General features: G+C 45.1%; 1 pseudogene; it reads right to left on the bottom strand.

Annotated features, from left to right (window-relative positions):
• Positions 1-3,595: 3,595 nt before the first annotated feature.
• On the bottom strand, positions 3,596-4,243 carry LOC130841691 (poly(rC)-binding protein 1-like; annotated as a pseudogene).
• Between the last annotated feature and the right edge of the window lie 4,045 nt (positions 4,244-8,288).

Raw genomic sequence — 8,288 nt, 5'->3', positions numbered from 1 at the left:
TTCAGGGGCCAATGTCATCTGCAAAGGGCTGCACACGCAGCAGCTGCTTAGCAGCAGCATCCCAGGCACGCGGCTTTGCCGTGGTGCTATTGCCATCTTCCACCAGAGCTTGGTGATCTCTTTGCTCTTGAATGATACCGACTGCTGGATCCATCCTCTTAGGCCTACTAGAGAAGCAGAGGGGTAAGAGAGAAGGGGAGAGGACCCTGAGGGCAGGGGAGGGGCAGAAAGCATCCAATGCTCCACATTCTGGAATTAAAGCAGCGCACAAGACCCGGCTAATGTCCCTACAGTATTAACATTCTCGTGTGGGGGTCGTCAAACTTTCTGAAGGGGCCAGATAGTACATATTTTTAACTTTGCAGTTATACAGTCTCTGGTAGCAACTGCTCAACTCAGCTCTTTTAAGCAAGGAAGCAGCTGTAGACAATACCTAATGGAAGGAGTGAGGCTGGACTTGGCCCACAGGCTATACTGTGCCCACCCCTGTTCTAGTGAGAATGCAGAGGTTAGAAGAACAGCAAAAGCAGCTCGAGGTGCCTTTTAGGGACCCTGATACTGCTTGTTTCCTTTCCTCTGTTTTATAATAGGGACTTCAAGTAACTCCAGTTTAGCTGGGAGAGCAGATATTCAAAGATAAGTCTAAGGACAGAGAACAGTGATAATTTTCAAGCTCAGAAAATATCATTTCAGATCTCCAATCTTGACTGATGCCCCAGCGTACAAGATAATCCTCAGTTTACAGGAAGGTATAACTGAGCCTGAGTTTTTACCTGCCTCACATCTACCTCACCTCATGCAACAAGACATCTTAAAGCACAGCATCAATTCCTACCTGTAAAGCAGTGGTGTTTGAGGGCCCAGCTGCGAACATCCATGCTGGTTTCCTCAGCGGCCTCAGAAGCTCTATAGATACATAGTAGCATGGTCAATAGGGTTGATAAATTTTTAAATTGGGGCTTTTGGGAAAACGTGTCAGGGAAGAACCAGGAAGTCCCCATTTATTTTTAGTCCCCACTTTGGAGACGGGCTCTCTTTTTTGGAGTACCCAGTGGTATTTACCAGTGTGAAGACATGAGCTTTGAGAACTACAGAAGGCTAAGCAATTATGCAACTTTACACTTTTTGTTATTTTAATTGTCATCACTCTCTGAGATTCTGAACTGATTAGTTTTACTGTTTCTATTACTACATATGTATTTACTTATTTGATCTCTCCCCCTAGATGTAACTAATCTTCCATCTCTGCCACCACTCTTGCTCCCATAAGGATCCCATGTCACAGTACCAGGGCTCTGATATCCACACTTTCCCCTCCCTCACACAGGCCACCTTCATGCATGGATGCCCTCCTCCCTTCTTCTAGGCTCTTACACCCCACTCAGGGCCGTCGAGGCTCCCCGCTCAGCCCCAAGTGGACATCTACCCTGCTCTACCCCGCTAATGGCTTTAAGAATGGTTTGTTCAGGAAAGGAAGGAAACAGAAAAGGAAAAGGAAGAGTAACTAAAGACTTTCTGAAAGACTTTTCAAAAGCCAAACCTGAAATTTTTAGGTAGAAAACATAAGACACTGTCTTTGTCACGTTGGGGTGAGAAAAGTTTTCTTGAACAATAATGTTTGTTAACACGTACTGAGCACCAACTGTGTGCCAGCCACTGTGTGAAGCACTTGACATGTTTAAGTGTGTAATCCTTACAACTACCTAATAAGCAATAACTGTGATTATCTCCATTTTACAGATGAATGAACAGAGGCCCAAAGAGGTTAACTTCACCTACATTGAACAGTAAGTGGTGGGGCTGGGATTTAAACCCACATAGTCCAGCTCCACTGAGCACATCCTTAATCACTACTGCATACAGCCTCTCAGAAGACACACAACAAGACAAACACACATGTGCACGCACACACACACCCCCCACCCCCACAGGGGAAAGAATAATTAACTTGAATACATTAAAATGAAAAACTTACGTAAAACAAAACACAATCTAAGAAATAAAGACAAGCCCCAAACAGAGAGAAATTATTTTCTTTTTGTTTTTTTCCTCAGATCTTTATTGGAGTATAATTGTTTTACAATGTTGTGCAGTTTCCACTGTACAACAAAGTGAATCAGCTGTATTTACACATATATCCCCATACCCCCTGAGAAATTATTTTCAATGCACATAATGAACAGATAGCATCCAGATATAAAGAACTCCTATGATTCAATAAGTTAAGACAAACAACCCAAAAGAAAAGTGAGCAAAGGATATGATAGGCACGTCACAGAAGAGGAAACTCCAACAGTCACTGAACATATGAAACGATGCTTAACTTCACTAATAGTCAAGGAAATGAAAATCCAAATAAAAAGTCACTTCACAGCAGCAAAATGCAGCAACACATTTGTTGTGTTTCTGCCCCAGGAAGCCCATTAGTGACTCAGCACTCAAGGTTTCTACGGTGTCACATAAGCACATTCTAACTAGCAGGTTCCAAAATTCCAAACTCCCAGAGGGAAAGCAGGTGCTCTGCATAAACCACAATGTTGCACAGTCAAGACACAGGTAACCCCCCTTATCAGTTAAAGAACAGTGGGAACACTCCAGAAATCTGAGTTCCCAGGCACCGGCCAAGAGCCAACAAGCAGGCAGGCCCTCCTAGCAGGCAGCAGCTTCAGGCCTGCCGTGGTAACCCTTTTCTGCAGAGCGTACATGGACACGATCGTTTCGGACAGCAACTCGGTAACATCTAATGAAGCTGAAGACCTGCATGTCCACTGGCCCAACGGTCTCCTCCTGGGTCTGTTCTGTATTAGTGCACGTGGAGACACGGTCAGGTGTACTCTTTGCAGCTTTGTTTCTAATAGCAGAATATCAAAAACCAACCTGAATATTAATCAACCAAAGAATTGATAAATGAATTATGTCCAATTCATGCAATGGATGTCATGAAGCAGTGGCAATGAATTAATTAAAAATATGTATTTCAAAATAGGTAAATCTCAAAACTTAATGGTTAGAAAAAATATCTAATGGCAGCAGGACAGGGATAGCAAGGCCTTTGTGGCTACTCAATCTAAAATTTCAACTACCCATCCCCATCCTGACACCATTCCCCCTTCTCTGTTTTTCTTAAATCCTTAGCAGTTATCACTCTCAAACACACTGTTTTTACTTTCTCTTCTTGCTTATTGTCTCTCTGCTCCTCTAGAATACAAACCCATGAGGGCAGGAATTTCCGTTTAGTTTCTTTTTCTGGTTGTTAACCAAACCGTTTTTTAGTTTTTAAATTCTTGACATTACAGAACTAAACTGAAATTTAACATTCTGCTCTTACCTTTCTCACCAACAAACATAAATAAAATTCATGAGCCAAAAAACCCCAAACAAAATTAAAAACAGAGAAAAGCTTATAAAACTAAATATGAATCCCAGCATTAACAACTGAACAGAGAATGTGATTTTTAAATTCCTAGGGGATGATAAAGTTGTATAGAAACTGAACACTTAGAAATAATTTAAAACCTGGAAATCGCTGACCACAATTTCACAGTTGGATTATGAGAACACAGCATAAAGGGGTCATGAGTGAACATACACTATTCTAGCTGCACCTCATGCCCTTCTCAGAGGAGAGCCTGGCATTGATTAGATTCTGGGCCAGACTAATACTGGCAACAAAACCAGGCTGCCTTCCAGGAGAGGCTTTCATTGGGTTGGCAGTTCTGATCTGGGCCCTGGGCATCTGGCAGATCTCATTAATGTTGGTGCCTTGGTGCCTGACTATGTAGCCAATTAAGCTATTTGGAATGCTGAGTTCTTGAGTGGTTTGACTACATGCATTCAAACTTGCCCAAAGCCTTTGATCTCTGCAAAGCTGGAGTCAATTCTGGTAAACCCAGTCTCACTGTACAACACGGCAAAAAGAGACTGCTGTCTTGCTACCCAGTTCAGCTTAGCCAGATAGAGTGGAGAAATGGTGTGTTGTCCTTGAACTGAGTAGGCACCTAGAGGTGGTCCCTCCATGGATGGTGTGAGTGTAGCCTGCAGCATCTCTGCACCAAACTTGGCCGCCCTCACAGATGACAAGAGAGCTCTCTGGCATGGTCTGGTACAAAATGGTTGTGACCCTCCATTGTGGGGACGGGGAGAGCATCTCAAGCACGCCCAGACAGATCTGCTTGGCACACTCAGTGACAGACTGCCACACCCCATCAATGGGGACGGCCCGTTTGGTGGAGCTGGCCAGCATTTCCCCTACCCCCAGTGCCAAAAACAGTGCCTGGCCATGGTAGCTACTCGGTAAGTATTTGTGGGATTAATGAATGAATAGTGTATGCTGCCATTTCTATAAAATTGAAAACATGGGAAAGTACTAAAGGTTATTTATAGATACATGTACACACAGTGAAAAGTACTATGCTTGAGGATTATGAACACCAAATTCAGGACGTGATTGCTTCTAGGTGGGAGGGCGGGGAATGAGATTCAAGGAGAGACACTAAGGAGGCTCAATTACATATGTAGTATTCAAATTTCTTAAAAATATCTGAAGCAAGCATGGTAACATGTTAAGAGTTGACAAAACTAAGTGGTGGATACATAGATATTTGTAAGATTCTCTATTTTTTGTAGGCTTGAAACAGTTCATTTAAAAACTATCCTATCCAGAGCCAATATCTTACACCACCACCCGCTATGCCCTGACACCACCACCACCATCAGAAGCCAATCTTCACTCCCAGGAATATTCACAGCAGCATGGGAAGGACTCTTCAGCATGACAACTGCTCCACTTCTCTCACCCCCCTGCTGGATTGGAAGATGCCAGATATTGAACCTCACTCACCTTTGCATCCCATCCCTCCTATGACCTTTCATGATTGTCTTTTAATACTGAATTGGGTAGAATGAGAATGCTAATTTGGGAAATGGCAGGCAGAACTGGCTATGTAATTTTGGGGGGCCATTGCAAAATGAAAGCTTATCAAAAAATTATTTAGAATTTCAACATGGCAATAGCAGAGCATTAAATCAAGCACAAGTGCCTGGGCCTCACACCCATGAATCCAGCTCTGAGGGCAGGCTTTGAACACAGAACTTCTACCTGAATGATTTAAAAGAATAGGCTGTGGGGAGGCTGCTAGCTATGCACTGCAGCCATTCACCTCTTCCACAATAACAGAGAATGACGTGGCACCAAGCTGCCCAGGTAGAGACATCATTTCTCAAGCCTTGTGGTATGTCCTGGTCACTAAGCTCTCTTCAGCAGAATAGAGCGGAAGTGATAGGTGTGACATCAGACCAGGAGTGCCCCGCCATGCTCTTTCCCCAACTCTGCTGACTGGAACTTGGTTTTGTGGTAACCATGGAAACAAGCTTAAGGATTCAGGATGGCAAAGCCACAAGATGGAAGGACTCTGGGTCCTGAATGTGTATGTGGAACAGAGCTGCCCAGCAGTGCAGCAACTCCCCCCACCATTAGGTGGTTCTAATTAGTTTGCATCTCGGTTACATTACGGCAGCCTAGCTTGGTTGACTTAGGTGGTCTGATAGAAATATCATTTTTGATTCACCCAACAGCTAAAAATAGGCCATTCTAGACAAATCCAATGCTGTAACAGTCCCCTAGGCCCTGTGCACTGGCAGCAACAGGCCCTGGGCCAGCCCCAAAGAAAGAGCCTGGCTTAGAGGGGAGGTAATATACACGTTCCCTCCAAAAAACTCAAGTGGCCGCTTAGGATGTTAAAACTCCTTAACAGAGAAAGCCTGTAAACCCCTGCGTAGAAGAACAGATGTCCTCACAAGTGCCTGAAACCCTTCCTGCAAGCCTGGGATGGGCTGCCACCGGCTCTGCAGCGGCTCCTCGCTGACCATTCAGAAGCCTCTCTCTAGAGACACAGTAGGCAAGATTGCTGGCCCTGCAAACCAGCTGGACTGTGTCAGATGGACCAGGGGAAGAGACTGTTTATCAAACAGGATTGAAACTCCATAGTCATCTAGTTCCCAGCTAGGCTATAAACAGCTCCCAAGTCATGTTAGGCCTCAAATCCAACCAGCTACTCACTGGATAACATCCAGGGATCAAGGATCAGATATTACATAACATAGCAGGTGGCTCAGAGAAGACATACACACACACACACACACACACACACACACACACACACACACACACACACCCCTTTCTTTGGCAACAGGCCTTGGCTTTCATAAACACATTCTACTTGAATTTGCTCAGGAGTTTGTTTGTTTGTTTTTTTAATGGCTACAATTAATGAATGCCCATGCCTGATATTCCTATTTTGATGAAAAATGGGCCAGCTATCTGATGGTGCTCAAGCAGAGAGAAGCTAGGGTATCTGACCCTGGCAAGTCACAAAAAGAAATTTGGAATTTGCCAAAAGATGTAGCTGTGTTGTTGAGAAGATATTTTCAATATTTAGTATTTTCAACAATTTTAGCATGTCCCCAAGAAACTCCTGGACCCTTTATTAGAGTCTTCATTAAAAATTTAAGGAATTCACCCAAGGCCAGAGGGAGATTCAACATCAGAAACAGGATCAGGCTCAAGTCTTGACGACCCCAATCCTGTCTTCAGCCCACACTCACACCTCCCTCCCTTTTAATTACAAAAAGCATCAGAGCAACAGAAGGCCAAAAGCAAAGGCTAAAAATTGCATGTATATACTTGTCAGACCCTCTTCTTAAAAGCACAGTACATCTACAATAACCACCAAAGGGCACTGCAGTGCTTACAACACTAGGAGAAACAGACTTTGGGATTGGAACAGCAGGGTTGGATGGAGAAGGGGTTGAAATGAAGATGAAACGCAGTGCAGTGGGACGGGGCAGTAGGGGTGGCTGTACCCCACCTGGAGGCTGGCACACGCCCAAGGTCATGCACACAGCCAAGCAGGGAGGACCAGGGCCCAGGACAGAGGCTGGAGGGCACAGAAACAATTTGCCTCTCTGATACTCCCCACGAGCATGGTTCCACGGGAAATCTGGTGAACACACATTGTTTCATTCAACCTTTTGATGAGGTGAAAAGAATGGCAGATACTGGCCAAACTGGAAGTAAAAAGACAAAAGGATTTAAGAAAGCTAAAGAAGCATGAGTGGTGAGACATTTGGAATAAACGCTCCAGTGCTGACACTCCTTAGGGCTCTGGAAAGAGACTCAGTTAATCCAGGGAGGCCAAACCTGAGCTTCCTGTCAGGCCAAGGCTGAAAAAAAAAAAGTGTGCAGAGGTAAAACAGGCAGCAGTGTTTCGGGACCTGCATCTTCTATAAGAGACACCTGCTGTAAAGAGGCTCACAGCTTTCAGAGTGTTACTAAAGTTTCAGACATTCAAACTCAGAGGCTCACCATTTCATGAGATGACTTCTTTTGGGGGAGGGGGGGAGCCGTTGATGAAAATGTCACCATTTATGGTTGGCCAGAGCAGGAAGAGGGATGGCGGCCTTTTCTAAAACCACAAAAGCCATGGTCAGTGCCAGAGTCAGAGAGAACAAGAAAGCTTGCTTCCTTTCTCTGCTCTTGGCCACATGAAGATACAATGAGAAGTCAGCAGTCTGCAACCCAGAAGAGGGTCCTCACCAGAACTCTCCTGTACTGACACCCTGACCTTAGAGTTCCAGATTTCAGAACTGTGAGGAGTAAGTTTCTGCTGTTTGTTTTTAAAGGGAGGGAAAGTGGGGAGGCTGGTAAGAATTTTTTCAGGGGTTCCTGACCGTCCTGTTCAGATGCTCACCCTCCCCTACATGTCATGTTCCCATGAACATGTGCCCAGGGCCCACAGCTACCTTCAGCTGACGACCCAAAACAAGGCTTCCGTTATAAAACTCCATCACAGAGGCCTGGCATGCTGTCCCAAGGGCTTCTGGAGAGCAGTGCTGGCCTGCCTTTTCCAAACTCGTCACCATTCTTGGCCCACTTTGTACCCACCTCCTGACTCCTGATGACGGTGCTGTTCATGCCTCTACAAATTGCTGCCTTCGGGATCTGGTATGGTTACTTACTCCTGGAAGCAACGACCCTCAGGATGCCTGCCAGTGCTAACCCAGACTTCTGACTCCTTTCTGCTTGGAGGTCCTAACCCCCATCTTAGCTTCATCTCTGGGTTGCTCAACTCCCAGTGGTAGCCCACCTATCCGACCCCCCCACCCCACCCTGCCATCTCGCTCGGGCCTCCTGAGTGTGATTTTGCACAGTTAGGACAGGGCCACACCATGGTTGTACCTCCATGTGAAATTTGTTGCATATATAATGCCTAACAATCTCCAGTAAAGTA

The sequence above is a fragment of the Hippopotamus amphibius genome, chromosome 1 (genome assembly GCF_030028045.1).
Source record: "Hippopotamus amphibius kiboko isolate mHipAmp2 chromosome 1, mHipAmp2.hap2, whole genome shotgun sequence".
Taxonomy (NCBI): Eukaryota; Metazoa; Chordata; class Mammalia; order Artiodactyla; family Hippopotamidae; genus Hippopotamus; species Hippopotamus amphibius.
The sequence above is the reverse complement of the archived record's forward strand: the minus strand, read 5'-3'. Positions and strand labels throughout refer to the sequence as shown.